Source organism: Trichosurus vulpecula, chromosome 8 (genome assembly GCF_011100635.1).
Source record: "Trichosurus vulpecula isolate mTriVul1 chromosome 8, mTriVul1.pri, whole genome shotgun sequence".
Taxonomy (NCBI): Eukaryota; Metazoa; Chordata; class Mammalia; order Diprotodontia; family Phalangeridae; genus Trichosurus; species Trichosurus vulpecula.
Window position 1 is genome coordinate 109,845,102 of NC_050580.1, and position 24,052 is coordinate 109,869,153.

Below are 24,052 nucleotides of genomic sequence, written 5' to 3' on the forward strand. Positions count from 1 at the left end.
AGTAAAAATATTAAAATACTGGCCTAATAGATTTCAGAAAAACCTGGTAAGACTTATATGAACTGATGCAGTGAAATGAGCAGAACCAGGAAGTATCAGCAGTACACAGTATCAGCAATATTGGGTGATGATCAAGATGAATGACTCAGGTCTTCTCAGTAACACAACGATCCAAGACAAGTACAAAGGATTCATGAAGAAAAATGCTCTCCATATACAAACAAAGAACTGATGGATTCTGAATGCAGATCAAAGCATTTTTTTTATTTATTTTACTCTTCCTCATTTTTTTTTCTTTTTGATCTATTTCTTCTTCCACAAATGTGACTAGATTAGTATGGAAATATTTTTACATGATAGCACCTGTATAAATTATATCAAACTGTCTATTGTTTTCAGAAGAGGGGAGGGGAGGGAGGGAGGAAGGGAGGGAAAAAATTTGGAACTCAAAATCTTGTAAAAATGAATGTTAAAAATTTTCTTGACATGTAACTGGGGAGAAAAATAAAATACTGTTTATAAACAAATAAGCGAAATACTGGCCTAGGAGGGGTGATTATCTTTTCTTGCTCTGTGTTAGAATATGACTGAGAGTGAGGGAATAGTCCTGTGATTTGAGAGCAAATTCAGCAGGAGGGTGATTTTAGTGAGTGTACATGGAAGAATGAGAGAGTACATTAATAGGCGGCAGGTATGGAGTTGGGATTATATAGACTGTATGTAGAAAATAGAGAAGTAACTAGGGTGCTGGTTCATTGTCTACGTGGCAGTACACCAGGGGAGAATACTGTGATGAAAAGTTTTAAGACTAGATGATTTTGTCTTATACATTTGTTTGGGGAAGAGATTTCCTAGGAGGCGCAGGGTGACCTAGGGACATGGAGTATGTATGACAAGATAATGACATAATGACATAGGACTTCAGTGTGCAAAAAGATGTGGATAAAAACTGTAAACATGGCATTTCTAAACCACTTAAAATTTTTATAAGGAGAGTATAAGTTAGGCCTGTAGTTTACAGAAACATTCCCAGTCCTCAGGAAACTGAATCAACTTCAACGTTTGAGAGGGATTTCCTTTGAACAAGTAGAGCCCTGAACTGGGAGTTAGGGGACCTGAGCCCAGTCCTAGGCACTGACCCTGTACTCTCAGGCATCACTTCTCTCTGGTTCTCAGTTTCCTCACCTAAAATGCACCGAAGGGCCCCTTCTGGTCCCTCCATCTGATGGTTCCATGGAGAAGAGGAATAGGCATTCACTTAAACGTAGCAATCAAGGCCTCCTCATCTGTGGGCCCCCAGTAAGTTTCCCCCTCTTCTGCGTACTTTGTAACTGAGAAGCCTCTCCAAATCACAGCTCTTAAACCCTCCCTACCCCTGCAATGTGTTGACTTCTGGGGGAATGTTTCTGTTTGCTTTTTATACATTTCATTGATTCTCTCTGTATATCACAGTCCCTTCCCAGCCCAACCTCTCCAGATTATCTGATACAGAAACCACATCTGGTCTGCTATATCATATCCTGTCATATTCATCTCTCACCTCTCCATTTTGAGGGCAGGGGTATCATATGTATGGTCTCTTTTCTGGAGGACTTGCATTGGTTTTACCATTGCTCAAAGTTCAACTTCATTTTTTTTTTTTGGTTCTCTCTTCTCTAGTTATCTTGGAAAGGATAAAACAATTGTTGTAAGTCCAAGATAGGTGTGGAGATAGTAAGAGAGCACTCAGCTGCTGCTTTAAATGAGTTCAATTCTCCAGACCCAAATGCTTACATCACAGACTGTTCAAAGTGCTTGAAGGTCTCAACTTCATTTTAATGAGCTTTTCATTGACATTGCTTCAGCCATCGTTTATATTGTTCTCTTGGTTTTGCTTATTGGCTCTGCATCACTTAATACAAATCTTAACGTGTTCTTCTGAATTTGTCATATTTGTAATTTCTCATTGCATAATAACACTCCATTAATTATTGCACTCTAAAGCTTTTAGCCATTCTCTAATTGATGGACATCCACTTTGTTTCTACTTCTTTGCTGCCCAAAAAATGCTATTATGAATGTTTTTATGTATATTAGACCTTTGTTTCTATGCTTAACTTATATGGGGTACATGTCCAGAAGTGAGTCATCGGAAATGTGCAATTTAGTCACTTTTCTTGCATCATTCCAAATTGAAATACGGAACAGCAAGACCACTTTATAGCTCTATATACCAATATGCTTTAGGTGCCTGTCTCCCCACAGCCCTCCAAAATTGATAGTTCCTATCTTTTGCCAACTTTACCAATTTGCATTTTGCTGTTGTTCACTTATTTCAGTCCTGTCCTACTGACTCTTCATCACCCCATTTGGGGTTTTCTTGGCAAAGATACCAGAGAGGTTTGCCATTTCCTTCTCGAGGTCATTTAACAGATGAAGAAACTGAGGCAAAAAAGTGACTTTCCCAGGGTCACATAGCTAGTAAAGTGGCTGAGGCCAGATCTGAACCCAGAAAGATGAATCTTCTTGATGCCAGGCCAGGCACTTTATCTACTGTGCTACCTAGCTGCCCCTGGCATAAAGTGAAATTTAGGAGTTGTTTTAATTTGCATTTCTCTCGCAATTAGTGATTCGGAGTATTGTTTTTTTGTAGCAATTTATAGTTTATAAGTCTCCTGAAAATTGTATTTATATCCTCTTACCACTGATCTATTGGAGAACATGGGGCAGCTAGTTGGCACAGTGGATAAGGTATCTGGCCTAGAGTCAGGAAGATTAAACTTCCTGAATTTAAATCTAACCTCAGCCACTAGCTTTGTGACCCTGAGCAAGTCATCTGATCCTGTTGGCCTCAGTTTCCTCGTCTGTAAAATAAGCTGGAGAAGGAAATGGCAAACCACTCCAGTACCTTTGCCAAGAAAACCCCAAATGGGGTCATGGAGAATCGGACATGATTGAAAACAACTAAACAATAATCGGAGAACATCTCTTAATGTTATAACATTTGTATCAGTTTCCTGTATATTTGGGATAGGAGAGTTTTATCTGCTTTATTTGATAGAACTATCTTTCCCATTCTACCATTTGTCTTCTAATTGTCTTCATTGATTTTATTTGTGCAAAAGCTTTCAATTTTTGTAGTAATAATTTGTCTCTCTCACTGGTTCTTAAACTTTTTGCCCTCAGGACCACTTTACATTCTTAAAAATTATTGAAGACTTCCCTAAAGAGCTTTTGTTTATGTAGGTCATATCTATTAAAGGTACTGTATTAGAAATTAAAACATCTTAGTATTATAAAAATCATTCTGTCCTCACAGACTCCCTGAAAGAACCTTGGGTACTCACAAGTATATTCAGACCACGCTGAGAACCAGTGATCTATAGCATCTTTCATGTTCTCCCCTCTCTTGCTTGGCTGAAGGATTTCCTTCTACCTGTCAGCCAGAGGACTCACTTAATTCAAAGCATGGCATTTAATGAAATAGCATAGTCATAAAATAACAACAGAGCACTTCCCTGTAAACCCAGAGCTCACTCTCTCACAAATACATATGCCCTCTGCAGAAAAAATTCATACTTAATTGGCTTCTCATGGGGCGTACACATTCAGGAAAACATGTGGGGCCAGGCCATTAGAATGGCAGAGCAACTCAAACCTCTGAAGTCACAGAGCTGCTGGCATCTTCTGGTGATGTCATGGCACTGCTCTTTGCTGTGTCTGCATCTCTTCATAAGCACAGGTTTGATGGAGCAAGGAAACAGAACAGGTAGCCAATATTCATTCACCTTGAGGAAATAAACAGGCCCATGAGGTAGCCAACATTCATTCACCTTGAGGAAATGAACGGGTGAAGAAACATTCAAATCAACTGCTACCAAGGTTTGATTCTCCATTTCCAACTCCTTCACTAACCACCCTCCCTACACCTTGACTTTTTGAAGTCCTGTAGAAGCCCATCTAAAGTGAATATGTTGGTTATGGTCAATTAACTGACCTGCACAACAATAGACTTTCTCTTGTTTTCCAGTTACCACGTCCTCTGATGATCAGTGCAGGTTTCCTGTCATCCCTCTTCACCCCCATTCCATCCCCTGCAGCATTATATATGCCATTCCTGGATCAGGGTTGGCCATAATTGTGTCCGAGCAGTAAATCTGTCTCCCCAGCCCTTCATTCCCACTGCCCCCAGCTGTGAGACAGACACTGCAGCTGGCTTGGGGCATCATTGGTCACTCACTAACTACTACCTAGGAATTTGGGACTTTGTCCAATAGCCTATCAATGGCCCCCAAAATGCTGTTTTGTTAAAAACAGCTGCTCTAGTACAGCATTTTCCTAACTACGCTAGCCACAGAACACTCCGGGACATGACATTTACAGAAGGAATTCCTAAATCCTGATCCCAGGAGCCTGGAGGTGTGGAAACTCCCTATTCTTGGGAAAAGGTAGATGGACCAGAAATTAAGCTTGTTTTCCTATTGGAAAACTGCCATATATGATAAGTATTATTACTAATAACTAAAATTTCTGGCACCTTAAGGTTTTCAAGGCAATTTATATATATCATTTCATTTATCCATCACAACAACTATGGGAATAAGTACTAGTATTATCCCCATTTCTCAAATGAGAATGAGTCTGAGAGAAGTAATTTATCCACAAGGACAATTTATCCAGCATCATACAGCCACTAGGTGTATGGGGCAGAATTCAAATTCAGGTTTTACATACCTATAACTTCACAAATAATATTTTTGCAGGAAAATAGAATTAGAATCTTAATTGCCTGGTGGAACCTCAATTTATATTGCAGAGAACACTCTGGTTCTAGGAAATTCATTTTGGGACACATAGCTGTAAGGGATTAAGCAGAAGCCCCATGTGCAAATCATGGCCTGTCTACTCCCTGTGTGATAATATTCAGGTCTCAGTGGCCTCATCTTTAAAATAGGAAGAAGAATATATATACTACATATCTGAGTGCTAAGAAACAGCCTTGGAGTCCTTGTATTCTCTTTTTGGATAATTAATATAGTAACTACTCTTCTAGGGTTTGTGAACTATGAAGTGCTAAGTAAATGTGAATTGGTATCACATGATCATCTTCTTTTTGGAAGTGCAGAGGAGGGGGAGACCTGATCCAGACCAGTGATTTCCTTGCTGTGGGGGAACTCCCATTATGGGCATTTTCTCCACCAAAGCAAGTTCATCTATAATTAAAAGGTTTTTAAAAGTTTTTAATTTTATTTTTTACGTTCTTTTTTTTTAAATTTTGAGTTTCAAATTTTCTCCCTCCCTTTGGGCCCTTCCTCACCCACTGAGAAGGCAAGCAATATAATACCTATTATGCATGCAAAGTCATACAAAACATTTTTCCATATTAGTCACATATAACTAATAGTTTTAGAGAACTGATTGGCACTCTGAAAGTTTAAGTGACCTGACAGTGATGTTTTGAAGGCAGAACTTGAATATAGTTTCCCCTGACTTCATGGTGGGGGTAGGGGGCTCTAAATATCTACCTTTTTCTGAATGTAGAGGTGTTCTAGGCATTAAAACTGTAATGGGAATTTTTTTAATTTTTTCTCTTTATTATTTGGGACTCAGGGCCATTCCTCCTACAAATTTTGATTATCTAAAAGTCTGTCATCTGTTCATATTAAACTTAGATGACCAAAATCTGACTCATGAGATAAGAGATGACGTTACATTCCTCAGACAGAAGCCAAAGGGAAGCCAAAGTGATTTTAGTTGTTTGTTAGCTCCCCTAGCTAACTGCTGAAGGAAGGATTTTCCTGATGCTGAGCCTTCCTGGTTATCTCTGTGACATGTAAATCTCCCTCCTCAATCAGTCTGTGTGTTAACCCTTTAAATGCAGTTTAATCTATAACCTGACTTAGTTTACCTTATAGAGTTTATTTTACAAAGTATGTTTCCTTAAGGGATGTATGAGAATATGACTCTTTTTTAACTAAATTTGTTCAACTTTTGTGACATTGAAGGAAGTATTGGAATTATGGATCTAGTTTAATTTTTATGGCCTAAGACGAACGTACAAGGTTTCAATATGAAAAAGAATTATTTCTGTCCCTTTGACATAATTTTGCCTCAAGAAGCCTTGTTAGAATCTTAATGATGGTTCAGATTTTCTCTAAGGCCTGAACCTATGCTTGAGCATGATAATAAAACCTAGATTTTTACCTACATTGTGGCAAATATATTTTGGCAGCAGTTACTACCTCAGGAACCCAGGAGATATTTCTCCAACAACAAATTGATAGAATATTGGAGTTTAGAAGGAACCTTAGAGATCAAAAGAGTTTAAGCTCAGAGGAATATTAGAAATCATTACCCTCCAACCCCCTTTTGCAAATAAGGAGCCAGAAGCCCAGAGAGATTTCACCGAATTTAGCAAGCATTTATTAAATACTACGATTATTATCATCAAATACTGTGTATAAGCCCCAGCGTTAGACCCCAAGGGCACAAAAACAATCCATAGCTCCAGCAGTTTACTTTCCTAAAGAGAGAAGCATTGCACATAGACGTATACAAAGTAAATAAAAAGTAATTTGGAGGGGGAAGAGGGAAGGGTCGGAGAATACCAACAACTGGGCTAGGGACTGGGAAAAGCTTCAAGCAGGAGGTAGGACTTCAGCAGAACCTTGAAGGGAGCTAGAGATTTAAAAAAAAAATTAATATTAAAAACTGGACAGGAGGAGCTAGAATTTTTCAGGCCTGGGAGTCAGGCTGTTCACTGGAAAAGAGGTGCAATGGAAATACCAAAAAGGCCAGGTTTTGACTGGAATATATTGTAAAGAGGAATTATGGATTATTAAGTGACTTACCCACGGTAACTAGAAAAAAGGAATTCGAGCCAGGTATTCTAATTCTAAATCCAATGCTCTTTCCACAATCTAGCCCAGGCTTTTCACTTTACAGATTAGGAAAATGAGTCTGGAAAGAAAGGCGAAACGATTTGCCCAAGAACATTCTACAAATTAACCGCAGAGCTGCTACTAGATTGCCCAAGCCTTCTGACTGCCTCTAGAGGTCCGGGGATGCTGTATGTCAAAGCTACGCAAAAGCCGGAGATTACTGCTCTTTTGATTATCTTCCAATTTATCGTGTGTGTATGTATGTGTATATGTGTGTGTGTGTGTGTGTGTGTGTGTGTGTGTGTGTGTGTGTAGTGTGTGTATGTACATGTGTCTGTATGTCTGTCTTTGTGTGTGTAGCATCGTGGTTTTCAGACTGTCTCTAACATTCCATTAGGAGCTCCCGAAGGCAGGGACTTTTGCCTTTCTTTGTGCGCCCAGAGCTTACTTAGCACAGTGCCTGGACCGTAGCAGGCGTTTAACAATTGCTTACTGAGTGACTGACCGTTACTTCTGCTCACTCCCTTTCTCTATCGTGAGTGACCACTCGGAGCAGAAGAGGCTGCTCAACAATATAGTTTTATCGAAGTAAACAGAGCGCAAAAGATTCTTTGGGCCAGGAGCCCAGCTGGAGGGCTCAGCACGCAGCTGGGAGGAGGGCAGACGTTTTCGGCGGTTTATGTTGGAAATATTTGGAGGGGATGGGGGAAGAGGCACGGCGTCTGTTCCGGTAGTCGCTACAGCAACTTCAAGCTGCTGGAACCCGTAGGCTGTGGGAGGGAGGGAGGGAGGGTGGTGCTTAATTAACCCCCTCTATTTCGCAAGCAGGAGCTAGTCTTTATTTAAGGCGGTCCGCCCCGGCCGCCTCTCCCCCAAAACGTTCCTTCTAGGTTCCGGTGCCCACCGCCACCTCGTCCAGGGCAGGCTCGCGCCCCAGCCCCGAAGAGATGCCCAGAGCCCGTCTCTCGGCCCGTTTGGCCCCCTTGATTCTCGAGCCCCGGCAGCGCCTCCTTAAGCAGCGTCTAGGCGCCTGAAAGTTGAGGCGGGGGTTTTGTTCTTATAAGGAGGGAAAAAAAGTTTCTCTGACATCCAGGAAATGAGCAACCCCCGAAGCCCATTAGGGCCCTGCTGATGGAGGCCAGAAGATCGGAGACCGCAGCGCTGTCGCCGGCTCCTTGGAGCTCGTTAGGCGGAGCAACGCCGGGGAGCAGTTAAGCAGCTGTCACACCTAAGTTTCCAACCCGCTGTAAACTTTTCGCGGACCCACCCACCCACTCGCCTTTGGGTGGGGGGAAAGTGGCGGGACCACGAGCCAGCTGGCAGACGTCGGTGGACTGCTTGCAGGTAAGTCCTGGGACCATTGCCTTGTATTTCTTTTTGCTGCTCTGGACCGGTTCACACTTCTCTTCGGGGGCGAAGGAGAAATACTCTCGGTGGGTGCCATGAGGAATAGAAGTGGGAAGAGGGGGGAAGGAGATTTGGGTTATTTTATAGTTATTCTGTTTTAGTGTTGGAAGGGACCTTAGAGACTATAGAGTCGGATTCCCTCATTTTACAGCGGAAGAAACTGAGGCCCAGAGCGAAGAATTGACTTGCTCGTGATCACGTACCAAGTTGGTGGCAGAGCCAGTACTAGAACCAGAGCTCCTGGCTCCTAGTCTAGGGCTCTACGCTGCACTCCAGATCTCTTACTGACTTTTTATTGACTTTAGGGCACTCTATGATAGGATTAAACAGAGAACAGGGCTGGGTAATCTGGGCAACAGATATAGTGGATGTATTTGTTTTGTTCCTTCCTCCCTCTTTCTGCCATGGCGAGAAAGGATGCAGTTAAACTATCAAATCTGCTTTCCTTTTGCCATTCTGACTAGGCATGGATAGAATCATTCTGTATCTCCTGTTACTGATATAATTTGAGGCAAAGCTAACTTGAAGTGCAACCCCCATCTTCAGCCCCCTTCTTCAGTTCTGTCATTTGATCTCAATGACAGGGTCTAACACTAAGCTGAGCTGATAAGTGGGCTTATCGGTTTTCAAAGTGTGGTCCAGGGACTCCTCAAAGGATCCAAGAGGTCAGAACTATTTTTATACTGAGATGTTTTAATTTCTAGCACGACAAATACAAATAGATAAAACCCATATCAGCAAAAGCTCTTTGGGGAGTTCTCAATAATCTTTTGAGCACAAAGGGGTCCAGAGACCAAAAAGTTTGAGAATTGATGATCTAGGCCATGTCCGCCTGGGTTATACAAAGGAGGAGTCTGAGGTATAGAGGGTTAAGTGATTGCTCCAGAGATTATATAGCAAGTTAGTAGAAAAGCCAATCTAGAACCTAGGTCTTCCATGTTCTCAGCTTTTGTTCTTTCTCCTTCACCTCTTTCTGAAAAGAAGAAAGAAGGGTTTCCTGGTCCCCTGAAATCTCAGTAGGAAAGACAATTTTTCCCTCTTCAGGTGAAAGTTGCAGTCAGTGCTTTATGTCTGTAGAGGTGGTGAAGCAATGAGGTCCCCACCATGACCGGATGATGTTCCCACAGCTTCCCCTTTCTGAAGTTGTAATAAGGACCCACATGCTGTGTGAAAATTTTTCTACTCACCAAACCTTCCTCTTCTGTATGGCCAGCATCCTTTGCCTTTCTCCATCCCCAATACATAGAGCTATATGCCCTTTTCCTGCATTTCAGTTCAATATTCAGGGAAAAGAGGGAATCTCTAAAAGAAAAAAGGAGGGGATCCCACAGTGACACAGGAAGCAGTGTGGTGGTTGGTACATGGGAAAATCCTTGGCTTTAAAGTTAGAGGACCTGAGTTCAAATTTGGCCTCTGATGCTCACTACTTACATGATTTTGGGCAATTTGACCTCCCTGAGCTGCAATTGCCTCATTTGTAAAATCAGGAGGGGTTGGACTAGATGGCCTCTGTAATGCCTTCCAGCTTTAGAGCTATGATCCTAAGGAGAAAGCTTTTTATTTCCCGTTCCTGATTTGGTTTCAGGGGGCCAAAATGCTCTGAGGTGGTCCTGAGGCTAGAGATTGCCTCAAACTCAGTTCCGCTTTTAGATCTAAAACTACACCTCATTCTGCTGTTGGTCTTCCTCTTTGTGATTTGGCTTGGAGTTTTTCCTCTCGCCTACCTCCCAAGCAAATGCAAGTCAGCACTGAGCCTCAGAAAGCTCTCTTGCTGCCTTTTTTCTGAGAGAAGGCAGGCTGGAGGAGGGGAGGGGTGTTCTCCCTGAGGGACTGCTCTGCAGACTCCAGGCAAAACGTGGATCATGCACACCCCCTCAGTAATAACATAATGACCTGGTTAGTTTATCTATCTCCTTCCTTCCATCTGCACAATCGTGAGTGCTTCTTTTACATCTCATTGCTTACTAATTCTGTGTGTGTGTGTGACTGCTCTAGGCAATGCTAGGCTCATATTTTCCATGTGCATAGTATGACTGTCATGTTTCTTGAGCCTCTTGCTGAGTAGGTACAGAGGAGATATTTCCTTTTCTTGTCAGCCCACAGTTAGATTAATTTCAGAGAGGCAGTCATATCTAGCTTCTAGTTTTTAATGTGCAAAAAGCTTTAACTTTTAACTTCTTCCCCATACCCTGGATGCTTTTCTCTTCTCAAAGCACTGTTTTTTTGAAGTAAAGAACATCCGGGGTATGTGTGTGCTTATTTTTCTTTTGGTACTCACATCAAAGTGAGGAACCTCTGGGCTAAGATATCTTTCAAAGATCCTGATGGTTTGGGGGTTTCATTTAGGAACATGGTCTTTTGGTTCTAGCTTAAAAATTCAGGTATGGGAAAGGAACTAGGGAGAGAAGGCTCTGAGGGGACAGTGTTTTAGCTGGAGATTATGGCAAGTACATCTCTCCTACAGGGTGAGTTTGAAAAGAGGAAGGTTGAATTAATAGAGAGGCCACCTTAGTCAGATCCATCTGGAGTATTGTACCTACTTTTGGCCACTACACTGTAGGAGGGTCATTGACAAACGTGTCTAAAAGGGAGAATCACCATGGTGAAGGGATTTGAAACAATGTCATATGAGAAACAGTTGAAAGAACTGGAGAGGTTTATTCTGGAAAAGAGGACTTGGGAAGTTTGTTGGGTAGGGGAGACATGGTCATTATCTTCGTATATTTGCAGGTTCATCACAGAAGAAGGATTAGTTTTGTTCTTTATGGCTCTGGGGCTGGAGAATTAGGACCAGTGCGTGGAAATTTAGGGAGACACATTTTGAGTCAATGGAAGAAATATTTTTTTCCTAGTAACTTAAACTGTCTTAATTAGCTACAGGACCCTAGATTGATCACTTCTCTGTGCCTCAGTTTCACCGGCTGTCAAACCAATGAAGGAAGGATTGTACTAGATAAGCAGTTCTTAACTTGGAGTCCATGGATAGATTTTAGAGGATGTCTGAATTTGGTTGGGAAAAAAAATCACATCTTTATTTTCACTAACTTCTAACTGAAATTAAGCATTTCCTTTAGTTAAGAATATAGGCAACACAAACATTATTTAGAGGAGTCCATAGGCTTCCCCAGGCTGCCAAAGGGGTCCATAACACAGAAAAGGTTAAGAACTCCTCTACAGGATATTCAATAGACCCTTCTAGGATAAAGTTCTATTCCTTTGTGCAACAGTGAAACAGGTTGTCTAGAGGAAATAATCAAGGGGAGACTGGGTAATCTGGCAGATAGATATATTGCAGAAGGGATTTCTACATTGGAAGGGAGGTTAGACAAGGTAACCAGATCCCTTCCAAAGGTAAAATTCTATGATTCTGAGTTCCTGTCTGGTTCCCCCCCTCCCCTCCTCCACGAGGAAAGTATAGTGGTATTGCTTGGGATTCTACAAGAGGGTTTGTAGAGTTGAGGGAGGATGGTGGGAAAGTATAGTGGTATTGCTTGGGATTCTACAAGAGGGTTTGTAGAGTTGAGGGAGGATGGTGGGAGAGTTGAGGGTTAGGTTGGAAATGCCTGACCATTGGCTCTTCCTCAGTTGGGCTCCTTTTCTTCCCAAATCCAACACTGCCTTATGGAAGGCCTATTGAGTTTGCTGAGGAAAGGTGGTCTAGCCAGCATACCAAATCATGGCTCACTGACTTCTCACAAGGATATAGGCAGGGCTGCTGAAAAACTGATCTGGTTTAGGAAAACAGGAAAGAAAGGCAAAGGGGAAGATAATTTCCTCTTAATAATAAAAGAAGAGAGCCCACGGTTAGTGAAAGGTGCGGCGTCAGGGCTGGTCTGACTTCAGAAATGACAAAAAGTAGCGGAGAAGCAAAGAGCCCTTGGTGACAGCAGAGAGCCCTTGACAAATACCCGGTGACTCCCTTTCTTAATTACTGGGTGGCAAGAGGTAGAAAATCCAGTTTGGGGACTGGAATGGATCAAGGTAATGACTAAGTGCTGCCCGGGTGTGTCTAGAAGAAATGTGTTGCTTTATGAAGGGTGCCCGGCCCACAGCTGCCAGTGGGGAAAAGGCAGAGAGGAGGAGGGAGCTGGCAAGGAATCCTTTAAACTACCCTATCTCCCAAAGTGGAAAGGGGAAAAATAGTGAGAAGCTGAACACACAAAGTCCAGAATGGCCCTTAAAGGGGACAAATAAGTGAGCAGGTCTGGCTAGAAATGGGACATCTAATAATGAGTTCCTCTCTGTGACAGAAGCAGCCTTGTAGTTGATAGGGCATTGGACCAGAATTTTCAAAGACCTTTCAGATCTTGCCTTAGGATCTTACCTACTTATACTTACAAGGTGTATGACCTAAGTCCCTTAATCTCTCAGTAAAATGAGGATGTACCTACTTCACAGGGTTATTCTGAGGATCAAATGAGATTGTGTTTCTAGTATTTTCTAATCCTTAAGTGTTAAATAAATATTCACTATTATCAAAACTATTATCTGTCTTTAGGTAAAGTAAGGGGTCACCTATTTAGGAAAAGAGGAATGCCTCACCTGCTTGCAGAAATCTAAAATCATTCTGACAGGGGCCATGGCTTGTTATTCCAATGTGAGAGAGAAAGTTTAGGAGTGGAAGCTATGATGTGCTTTTCACTACACAGGGTTTGGAATCAGCAGACTCTATTTCTGTGTGGCCTAGGAAAAGTCATTTAATCTCCAGAATCTTATGAAAGTGAACATTGAAAACTATCTTTACATGTAAATGCTAAAAATAAAGTACCATTAAGTGGAAAATTATAAAAAAAATAAAAGTTCAAAAAAAGTCATTTAATTTCTCTGGGTCTCATTTTTCTAACCTTTAAAATAAGGAGGTTGGGCTATATGACCTCTGATACCCACCACCCACTCCCAACTCTATGTCCTATGAATGCACATCCTCCTAGAAAAGAAAGAATATAGTGTTTTAATTTCATTTATAGTTAGGCATAAAGGACTTACACTGAATGCTTCAAGAAGAGCAAGTCTGGAAAAATCAGGAGGGCACTGAGAGCTTGAAACTGGGAGGAGTGGAGAAAGGAGGTTCATGGGATACAGTGTTGATTTCACCACATAGTTCAGGGCTGGCCTTGGTTCTAGGTGCAGTGTGCTATACCTTGGGATAGAAGGCTAACACATACAGGTCCAGAACTGTTCTATGCGTTGCTGTCTTACAGTCATCAGCCAACAATCAGGGACAAGAGTATAAATTCTGACCCCAAGATGATGATATGGTTAGGAGCTTTGCTTCTGCCCTTGGTGAGCCAGTCTGCTCAGTGATGAATTTTCTAGCCCAAAGAGGTCTCCTGCTTTTATCACCCAACCAAGTTCCAGGGGGTACTTGAATGGAATATAACATGTATATGCATGCACACAGTGCTTTTGTACTTGATGAATGTGCCAGTTGGGGCAGTGGATAGAATATTGGGCCTGGAGTCAGAAAAACTCATCTTCCTGAGTCCAAATCTGGCCTCAGACACTTAGTAGCTGTGTGACCCTGGGCAAGTCACTTTACCCTGCTTGCCTCGGTTTCCTCATCTGTAAAATGAGCTAGAGAAGGGAATGGCAAACTACTCCAGTATCTTTGCCAAGACAACTCCAAATGGGGTCAGGAAGAATCAGACAAGACTAAAAAACAACCAAACGACAATAAATGTTGACTCGGTGTCAACACATGAAGAGAATGTCTGCCTATAAGCAGCACTTGCAGGTACATTGTAGGCCTGGATACCATTATGCTGGTCTATGGTGCCTCTCACAAAGTGGCCCTCCCTTCTCAGTTGTCTCCCTCTCCATCTCCACCCACTTCTTGTTGTTCTTTTAAATTTTCTTAGCTCTAGCTAGGCCTACCAGGTGACTAGGTGGCAGCTAGTCTCAAGATGGTTAATCTCGAGGTCATGAGAGGCTTAAACACTAATGGCCAAGGTTCAGGCAGGCCAGCTAGAATCCTGGAGAACCAGAGAATGGCAAACCAGAGTGACGAGATTCATAGCTCTTGATCTGTTGTAGTAACCAGAAGGTTTCAATGGAGTATCCAGGTCTGGGGGGTAGAGTTAGTGCACATGAGCTAGGGTCCTTATCCTCTTTTGTGTCCTAGGCCCCTTTTGGCAAGTCAGTCTAGTGAAATCTATGGGCCCCTTCTCAGAATAGTGTTTTTAAATGCATTAAATACTTAAGATTACAATAGAAACCAGTTAATATTAAATAAAGCATTTTGTAAGTATTTATTGTATTGAAACAGTTTATTGAAATATTTTTTTAAAAAGTTTACAAACCTCCAGTTAAGGGTCTTGGTTTAGTGTTTTCTCTGAGGCCTGCAGTCACACTAGTTAGGAGAGAGCTACAGGTATAGTTGCCCCATGAGTTACCAAAGGATTTCCACAACCTTTTTTAGAGGGATTAGAGCTGCCTAAGACTTCATGCTGATCATTGCCCGAACCTTCTCTGGATGGCTAAGGGAGCTCTGTGTCCCTGGATCCTAGGATCTGACCACCTCCTTACTGCCATCATCCCCTGAAGTTTGGGCAAAGGGCCCTGGTGACAGGAGTTCTAAGAGTCCCAGAATGGTGGAGAGGGTACCATTTCACATAGGTTTGTTCAGCAGTGAGCACAATGCTGCCAATCATGAAGTTTCTGTTTCTTTTAGGCTTGAAAGATCCACAGGAAGAGTTAAGTTTTAGGAATGGCCTATAACAGACATGCAAATTGGAAAGGAATGTGAGGATAATTTTCTCATGTGGGGGATTGGGGATGGTATTTGGAAGTAGATAGAGGTTAATCAGATCATTAAGCCCCTTCTGATGGACTATATAAAACATCTCCAAACGGATTTGGGCAGCGACAACCTCCCACTTGCCGTATAGTCCTTCCTCCATCTGCTTCCATCGTGATCTATGACATCACCAGAATGGTAACAGCTTATGTGTGTCATCACTGTTGCCAGGGGCAATACCACTACAACGGGGCAAGATGCTCAAGAGACACCACCTAGGAGTTGATTGGCATGAAAGCACGTCCCAAAGTGAGGATATTCAAAGACCTTACCTTCCTAGGGGTTCTCTGGGGACTTCATCAGGGAATATGGTTGGTGCAGATTTACCAGCCTGTATTCGGTTGGTGGCCCAGGGCTGAGCTGCTTGGATGGGATAGGGGAATGAAGGAGTAGGGTTTAGCAGAGGTAGCATCCACAGGTCATCAAGCCCTATACCTTCCTTTGTCTCTCAGGCCTTCTTAAGGTTAAGGATAAGGCAGAAGCAAGGTGAAGCTTTAGAAGTCCCTAGGGTTTCCTGGCCTCAGCTGGGAGCTGTCTTTGCTGCTGCCACCGCTGCTAGGTTCTGGGTTTGGTGGGAGGAAAAAGGAACCCTGTTCTTCAAGAGTGGTTTGTGGGTGTGGAGTGAAGGTGGGAGTTTTCCGTTAGTCCTGGTCACACATCTAACTAATGTTACCTCTGTCCTCCCACTCCTCCTTGCTCTGCAGTACAATGCTAAGAATATTGGACCAGAAATTAGGAGACCCAGATACTCATTATGGCTCTGCAACTACTTGTGTTTTCTTGAACCAGATACTTCCCCTTTCTCAGTCTTGGCCTCTTCATCTGTAAAATGGGGGAAGGGATGGGGGTGGGGCTGGACAAAAGGAACTCTAAAGCTCCTTCTACCTCTAATAGTCTGTGACTTAATTCTGACTCTGCCACCAAGGGTGGCACAAACTGAAAATGTACAAGGGGACACAAAGGATTTAAATAAACTCACATATTTAGCTATGGCTCTCCTTTACCTGGAAGGGTACCTAAGAGAGGAAGGTTTAGGGAGATGCCCTTGAGAGGCAGTGTGGGGTCATAAGGAAAATGTAAGACTTGAAAACAGATGGGTTCAAAGCCCATTTCTGCCGTTGAATAACTGTGACTATGTGCCTCAGTTTCCTCACCTGTAAAATGATAGTACTGGACTAGATGACCTCTGAAGTCCTATCCAATTCTACAGGGTGTCCCTAAAGTCTGGACACATAGGAAAAAATGCATATTTTGAAATATTTGGAAGGAGAAGGTGTACTCAATGAAAATCACAGATGCAACACACTTGATTGAATGCATAGAGTGAATGTGCTAAAATTGACAGCCGTGTGGAGTTATTACATCGAGTTCACATGAATATTGCAAGGTACATCAACCTTTGCGTTACAAGTGATGGAAATCATATTGAAGATGTTAATATTCCAATTAAATAAAGTGTTGTAGAAAATTTCATTCATTTCATTTCTTGAAAATATGCATTTTTGCCTATGTGTCCAGACTTTATTTAGGAACACCCTGTATTTCTGTGATCCTATAATCTTTTGAGGTTGGCACTGGGCACAACAGCCCTGACCTCCCTTCCACTATGAAGCTCTGGAATTGGATGGAGCCTGGAGCTATGCATATAGAAGAATTCTGATTTTCTTAACTTGGTTGGGAAGTAGTTCTGTCTGCATTGGGATACCTGCTGTGTCCCCTTAATTGCTTCTTATATAGAAATCTAGAAAGAAGACAGAGGCAAAGAATCAACCAGAAGATTACGTGCAGAGTGGAGCTAAAGATGTACTTCCTGTCTAGAAAAGCGATGAGAAACTAAAATAGATTAGAGAAGGAAGGTGTGGGCAATCGTCTCCCTCCTTGATGATGCTGGTGTCTAGGGTGTTAGGCTTGGGGTCAGGAGGGCCTGGTTTAAAACCTGCCACCCACATTTACTGGGCAAGTCCCCTAACCTCTTCATGTATAAAATGCAGACAATAATAGCACCTACTTTGCAGTTGTCGTGAGGGTCAGATGAGATAATCTAAAGTACTTTGTAAATGACAGATCTTAAAGAGATATAGATGTTAGCTATTAAGATTATCACCTTTATGAAATAGGGGCAGTGCAGGCCTGCTTTGAGGCAGAGGTTTGAGCTAAAGGATCAGAGAGTGCTTTCCACTTTGGTTTAACTTCGGGTTTTATGAAGCATTGTGGGGAAAAAACGAGCAGCTGCGTAGAGTTCTGGGCCTGGAGTCAGGAAGATTCATCTTCCTGAGTTCAAATCCGGCCTCAGACGTTTATTAAGGATGTGGCCCTGGGCAAGTCACTTAACCCTGTTTGCCTTAGTTTCCTCCTCAGCTCCTTCTTCAGAAGGAAATGGCAAGCCACTCCAATATCTTTGTTAAGAAAACCCTAAATGGGGTCATGAAAAGTCAGACGCGACTCAACAGCAATAATAATGAAAATTTCCCTGGATACAGTTGCCTGACTTATATATAAACATAGCTGTGGGTAAAGATGGAAGTCAGGCTGATATGCTACAAAGAACAGTGAGTTAATTCATGAATGATGCTTCTATTTGCGAGTCTCTTCTCAAAACTAATTAAGGAAGTGGCATTTCTGCTTTGATTAGGACCCTTTGCATGAAAAGGGTATTTACAGATTATATCTTAATCCTTTGTATGGAAAGATAAAGCAATTTTGAGACAAAGATGAGAGAGAAGCTAATTATTAACCCTATTTCCATGCCCTAAGTCTGTTCCCACTCTTTTGGGTGATTCATTGTGTAATGTCAGGCAGATAGGTCTCAATTTCCCTGTCTTTTAAATGGGGTTAATAAACAGTCACCACCAGATACTATTCAGAGAGCACTTTGAGATCCTCTAATGAAAGTCACTAGATAAATACAAAGCACATAATTATTGAAACATCTAAGCCACAGATGAATAATAGAGGGTGTCTGGAATGTGTGGCCTGGAAAAAGGATCTAGAGTTTCTCACAAATTGGCTTTGAAGCTGCCTTGTGCTATGCCGATTTCCCTCACTTTGCTGTTGCCTTTCTCTGTAGCTGTCTGCTAGACAGCCCCTTCTGAATTCTCCATTCTAAACCAACTTCAGATGGGGAGGGAGGCAGGAAGGGAAAGGGGGGAGGGAGAGAGAGAAAGAGGAGGAGGAGATCTTGAAATCTGGGACCCATCCAGAGGCTGAGAGCAAATGTGCTTATAACTGGCTATCCTCTTGGGAATGTGTTTCATTAGCCTTCTATCCAGCGAGGGTAGAAAAGGAGCTGGAAGCCCTCAGCCTCGGGTTTATGAAAGTGGCCTTTGTTCTCCCACTTCTTTGTTCCACAGTCCCTGAGAATACAAGGATTCAGCAGCCCCAAATTAAATGGAAAACGTGTGGCGGGAGTCACCCAGCATTATCCATTTGGGAGCTGCCCAATGTGTCTTGTATCTCAACGTATCTTGCCCTTAGAAGCGCTTGTGTGTGCACGTCGCACGCACACACACACACACACACACACACACACACACACCCTACAACATCCAAAATAATCTATGTCCTTTTTCCCTAATTGATTTTGGTAGACAAACAGGGCCATATTCGCAAAGTCCAGAGAACAGATCTCTTAGAGATTCCAGAATCCTCTGGCTGGAAGAAGACCCCAGCAGTATAACCTAGTCCACCTCCCTGCCTCCCAGAATCTCTCCCAATCTCACAGCCATTTCATTCACACAGCTCTTAGTTACTTTTTCAGCTTTGATATCATACTCATCTGTCACTACAAGCAGTTCCCCACAAGGCAGTGGGCATAGTGGGAAGAGCATTAGATTTCAGAGGCAAGAAGGCCTGGCGTTGGAATTCTGGCTTCAGACACTTAACGCTGGGTGACCCTGGGTCAAGTCACTTCACTTTTCTGAAGCTTAGGTTCCTCTTCTATAAAATGTAGATAAATAATAGTACTTCCCAGCACTGTTGTATCATATAAGATAGCGTATGGAAAGCCCTTTGTAAGCCTTGGGATCTCATGTCATTATCAGCCTTTTTTACTCATCATCCTTTCCCCCCTCTTGCCCCACCAATACTCTCATTGCCCCTAGGTGGTAAATTTATTTAAGGGCAGAAATCAAATCTGCTCCTTCATTGGGAACCACTTCTTTCTGTCTCCCAGGGTCTGTAACACAAAGCTTTGTACAAAGTAGTTGTCTTGGTTGTGTCTGACTCTTTATGATCCCTTTGGGGTTTTCTTGGCAAAGGTACTGGACCGGTTTGCCATTTACTTCTCCAGCTCATTTTACAGAGGATGAACCTGAGATAAAGAAGGTTAAATGACTTGCCCAGGGTCATACACAACTAGTAAGTGTCTGAGGTCAGATTTGAACTCCAGTCCTCCTGATTCCAGGGCCAGTGCTCTATCCACTGGGCTACCTAGCTTCCCCCTTACTTTCTTTTTGAAAGAGACTATGTGGATAGAGAGCTGAATTTGGGTTCAAATTCCACCTCTGACATAAACTAACTATGTGACACTAAGCAAGTCACTTCATCTTGTAAGTGCCCCAGACAATTCAAGACTTTGAGTTAGAGAATGGTAGCTGATCTATAGTAGCAAATGGAGTTTTCTCCCCTGGAGATTTCCTCATATCTGTGAAAGAAAACACAGATCAGGATACTCCCTCCTCCACCCCCTCCACAAAGTATTTTCATTGTGAGTAAATACAGAAGTTTGATTATGTCCACTTTTATTTTCCAATGATAAACTCAAGTTATAGTATCATAAGATTTTGACATGAAGGAGATCTCAAAGACCATCTAGTCCTACTCTCTCCTTTTACAAATGAGAAAGCTGAACTACAGAGAGTTTAAGTGACCTGCCCAAAGCCCTACGAGCTGGTGACAGGCACGGGATTCAAACCCAGATCTTTTTGCTGCCTCCCCAGCTGGAAGGGAAACTAATCCTGTCATCTGAAAGAAGGAGAGTGGGAGAGGAGAAGCCATCTCTACTCATCTGAAAACTGTTTCCGAGCTTTGTGGGCCCTATCTCTCTCCTTCCCAGAAAACAGCAGGGGGGTGGGGGGAGGGAGACATCCTGACGAGCTCTAGATATAGAAGGATGAGTGAACAAGGGAAAGGGGAGAGAGAGAATTGAGTGTGTATGTGAATATACAAATTAATAGGGAGATAAATGGGAGGAAGCAGCTGGCAATGCTAACTGTATTCTATAACTTTACCGTCCCAGGGGCTTGGTTCTCAAAATAATAGAACCGGTTGGCTCTGAGTAATGCAACCAGGGTGTAGGAGGGTGGTAGGGCAGGCAGACACCCAGCTCTATTGTTCAGCCAGTCTCTGGCTGCAGAGAACACAACAATCAAGCTCTTAATTTTTTATAACTGGGCTGACCTCTTTCTTTTTTGTCTGATGTTATTGTTCCCTCTTGTTAAGATGAAAAGGGTTGTTAGATCTTTTCAAGTCCGGAGACAGCCCCTGTGTGTGTGTGTGTGTGTGTGTGTGTGTGTGTGTGTGTGCATTCCCAGCTCTTTCCCCATATTCTTCTGTCCCTCCCCTGGCACTGAATTTTGGTCTCTACATCATTCTAGGTGCAGTGTGGGAAGAAGGGCAGAATGGGTGAAGGGTCTTGAAGGGGACAGGAAGGGACTTCCCAGGCCAGGAGCTAAAGGTTTAATAGCTCCAGGGGGAGAAGGATCCTGCCCTACCAGCGTATGAGTGAAAGAGGGATGTGGAGGGAAGGCTTGTGACTGGCTGTGACATGAAAGCAAAGTGAGTGTGAGAAGCTGCCTCTTTCCAGCCATTTAAAAGCCTTTGAGAATTTTCATTTTTCTGATGGTGCTGGAAGAGCTTTCAAGAAGCAGGCAGGGCTGCATCTCACATCTGATCTGTCTTTGTTATTGAGGGAACAAAGAGAGAGCTCTGAAGGACTGATTTCAGGCCAGACGATTCTCTATTTCTTCTCTGGATGGGGTGGGATAACGAAAAGGGGCTGGTTTGGTGTTCCAGCCACCCCGAGCCTCCTGAACAGAGGTGGCAATCCAAATTGTCTGCCAGTGAGTATTGTCTGGGTGCCCCAGTGTGGCTTTGTGTCTTCCAGCCTAGACCCAGTCTGGCCAAGCTCTAGGAAGAGAAACCATAGCTGTCAGCTAGGACAGGAACATAGATATAGGCAGGCTTGGAGTGAGTTACTTGGAGTGAGTCAGCCCGTAACAACTTAACTGATATGAGTGAATAGGCAGAAGAAGAATATAAGAGAAACAAAAACAGATGAGTCCTGTAATATGGAAAAATGCTGTACCATGTACTTTTCCCAAAGCACTTTTGCTATAAAATAGAGGGGCCTTTGTCTTACTATAACATTTGACCCTCTATTACTGTGTGGAGAAACCTCACCCCACCTTCCCACCAAAATGTAAATTACAATTCTATGAAGACTTGGCATGGTGAAGTGTCAAAAGTACAGAAGATTAAGAGGCATGTTGGTAGAGTGGATTGGGCACTAGACTTTGTTCAAATGCTGCCTCGATCAACTGATTGTTGTGTGACTCTAGGCAAGTCACTTCATCTCTCTGTGTCTTGGTTTCCTCATCTGTAAAACAAGAAGGTGGGACTCAGTGGCCTTTAAGGTCCCTTTCCCCCCAAGTCTATGACCCTTGATCTGTGACTAAATTGCTGTATGACTTTAAGCAAATCTCTTTCCTTCACTGGGCTCATTTTCTCCATAAGTAAAATTTAGGGTTGCACTAGATACAGAGGTAACAGACTACAGGCTGCCTATTACAGGCCAGTGACCCACAAGACTCATGAGTAAATGTGATTAGGAAACGTTTAACAAAATAAATAAAAATTTAGCCTATTAGCAATAATGTTAACTTGTGATTTTCCAAGTCAACATGCAGCCTGTTTCTATTTGAGTTTGACCCCACTGGACAAGAAGATCTCAAAGCCCACGTCCAACTCTGACATTCAAGGAGGAAACTATGGTTGGCTGCTGAGAACATTCCAAATATAGGGAACAGTATGAGCAAAGGCACGGAGGTGGAAGCATGGGGTGTATTCAGGGGACAAGAAGTAGATGAGTTTGACTGAATCGTAGTTTGTGGTGGAGGTAGAAGTGGAGGAAAAACTAGAAAGGTAGGCTGCGTTGAGATTATGGAGGGCCTTGGAGAACAGGCTGAAGAGTTTGGTTATTATTCGGTACGTAATGGGGAGATGTGGAAGAGATTTGACCCGAAGAGCTGCTCAGCAGCTGTCCCTCTAACAGAAGAATGATCCGGGAGAGTGTGGAAATTTTGTGTGCTCTTGTGTGGAGATAGTGGATGTTTGGAATCAGGCTGCAGGGAGGGAAGGACTGTTTGTTCCCAGGAAGATTGATGGCACACGTTTCCCTTTCTAACCTTCTACCTAAGGGAAGGAGTGCAGTCTGAGGGCAGGAAGGATGTCTGCCTTTCCACCCAAGCACCCGCTGTCCCTTCCTGTGGCTCGCCTCAGAACATTCTCTGCCAACTAACTGTCACTACGGGGTGGGGCTAGAGGTCAGTGCTGAAGCTGACTCGTAACTATACAGTATTCATTGATCTGGAGAGAAACTTTATTCCTTCATCCGACAGGTGTCTGCTTATCCCTTACTTTGTACCAAGCACTGAATTAGGCACTGTGAAGGGACAGGAAGAAGGGTCCTGACCTCAAGGAGCCGTTGAGGAAGCAAGACTCCTGGAATAGTTAAGTATCAATATTAATTGGCATCTAATAATTACATGCCTACATCCTATAGAGTTCATGAGTGCTATAGAATTTCAGAAAAGGGAGATATCAGAGAGGGCTGTCCCGGTCCAGGAACTCTTCGTGGAAGCAGAAGTTGAGCTGGGCCTTGAAAGTAGGATTGTTAGAAGGGTAGGACAGTGAGGAAATAGCATGAACAAAATTAAAGACGCAAGAAAAGGCACCAGGTGTGATTTCAGGGAATATTGTTCCATCTGTCTAGACTGGAGTGTCCTTATAGAGCAGAGGTCAAGAGAGAAGTCAGGGCTGAGAATCGTTTGCAGGAAGCTGGTAGTTAAGACTTAGTAACCGACGTTCCTGAAGGGAGAGAGAAAAGGATAAAGATACCACCTAGGAGGGTGTGCCTGTGCTTTGGGGATGGGTGAAGAGGAGGGCAGTATTAGTGAAACCAAGAGAGGAGAGGTGATCAAAAGAAGTGCCACAAAGAGGTTGAGAATTATGAGAAATAAGAAAAGGTCATTGGATTTCATGATTAGGAGGTTAGTGAAAACCTTAGAAGCCTTTCAGTACAGTGGTAAGGATGGAACCCAGTTTGCAGGAGATTAATGAGGAACTGGGAAGTAAGGAAGTAAAGGAAATAGGCTTAGTCTGATATTAGTGAAAATAGGAGTGAGCTAGAAGGGGAAGGGAAGTCAAATGAGGGTTTTTAATTTTTTTTTTCTCCATAGAAGATGCGGGGAGGGGGCAGTGTGTGTGAGAGGACCCAAGTCTGTCTGAAAGCTAAGAGGAAAGGGACAGTGGAAAAGCAGAGTGAAAATTCATATATTAGCTACATTTTCATTCAATATATTAGCTTCCTTTGCCAGTGTCATATCATATGCCAATGTCTTCCCCTTCTCTGTTCTGCCAGGCCTATCCTTAGCTCGCAAGTATCTGTTCTGTATGAGGCCCTTGGACCAAAGAGATTCCTGACATCTGTCTGCTTGCAGTGGCCCTGCCCAGGTGTCCAGGCCTACCTGGGTGTCCAGGCCTGCCTTAAAGATGCTCCTCTTGTTACCTCTACAGAAAAACTCATCTCTATGCAGCTCAGAAGTGTTTTCCCACCATTATGACCCTGCATCTCCCTCTCTCCTTCCCAGAAAGGGAAGAAGCAGAGGGAAAGAAGGGAGCCTAGGACCTTCAGGTCTGGAGAGCCTGACAATTTTGGTGGCCATTCTTTAGATTAGGTATTTTAGGAAACTCAGTATTCCCTGGCTCTGGC

General features: G+C 43.0%; 1 protein-coding gene across 2 annotated transcripts in view; it reads left to right on the top strand.

Moving 5' to 3' along the window:
* Positions 1-7,944: 7,944 nt before the first annotated feature.
* The window catches only part of LOC118830310 (inositol 1,4,5-trisphosphate receptor interacting protein), a 28,439-nt gene continuing 12,331 nt past the window's right edge, over positions 7,945-24,052 (top strand). The window contains exons 1-2 of one of the 2 annotated variants that reach the window (XM_036737243.1): positions 7,994-8,204; positions 22,680-22,790. The gene's annotated coding sequence lies outside the window, so the exon portion shown is untranslated. Of the gene's footprint in view, positions 8,205-22,679; positions 22,791-24,052 lie in introns of both variants that reach the window. The other variant, XM_036737244.1, reaches the window with a different exon arrangement.